Here is a 1,100-nt window from a genome sequence, read left to right as displayed (position 1 = left end):
GTCCTTAGATGGAAAGCAATGGTAACACGAATTAAGTAGAAAGCAATCAATAACTGAAATACCTCAAATAATCATTAATTCAAATCATAACATGGAAAGGGTTCATAAGTCAAGTTGACAACATTTATAGGTATGAATAAAAGTATTAAAGTAAATATTAAACCTGGATCGAGAGTCACTCTTACAAACTAAGAGAAGTCCTAAATCCTAATCCTAATCCTAAGAGAGAGAGAGGAGAGAACCTCTCTCAAACTAAATCTAAATCATGGAAAGTGAAAATTGGCGAGCTCCCTCTGAATAGATGCGTTCCCTCACTTTGTAACCTCTGGTCTATGCCTTCTGGACTTGGATTTGGGCCAAAAAGGGCTTCAGAATTTGCTATGAGCGTTTTCTGCAATTTCTGGTGCGTGGCCTCTGTCACGCGTCCGCGTGGGTCACGCGGTCGCGTCATTCAGAGCATTTCCTTGCCACGCAGTCGCGTCAGTCATGCGACCGCATCATGTGCATTCTGCTTAAGGTGCGTGGTCGCGTCAGTCATGCGGCCGCATCGCTGCTGATTCGCGCTTGGCACGCGATCGCTTCATCCATGCGATCGCGTGGATGCTAGTTTCTTTAGAAGCTCCATTTTGTGCTTTCCTTCCATTTCTGTATGTTTCCTTTCCATCCTTTAAGTCATTCCTACCTTAGAAGATCTGAAACTACTTAACACACTAATCACAACATCGAATGGGAATAAAGGTAATCAAGATAATTAATATTAAAGCATAGGAAACATATGTTTCACATACATCACATAATAAGGAAGGGAAAGTAAAACCATGCAATTATTATGAATAAGTGGGTGAAGGATGGAATAAATCACTCAAATTAAGCACAAAATATATCATAAAATATGGGTTTATCACCCTCCCCATACTTAAACAATAGCATGTCCTCATGCTAAATCCAAAGTAAAAAGTAAGGTTAAAGTGGTGGAATGTTATGCAATGCAACCTATTCTAAATGCATCTACCTAAATAAGTCATGCAATTCCAATTTATCCACTCATATATAAAGCTTACATGTAGTCAAATTAATTCACATTCTCAAGGAGTCATATA

Source organism: Arachis ipaensis, chromosome B07, assembly GCF_000816755.2.
Source record: "Arachis ipaensis cultivar K30076 chromosome B07, Araip1.1, whole genome shotgun sequence".
NCBI lineage: Eukaryota > Viridiplantae > Streptophyta > Magnoliopsida > Fabales > Fabaceae > Arachis > Arachis ipaensis.
Note: the sequence above shows the minus strand (reverse complement) of the source record.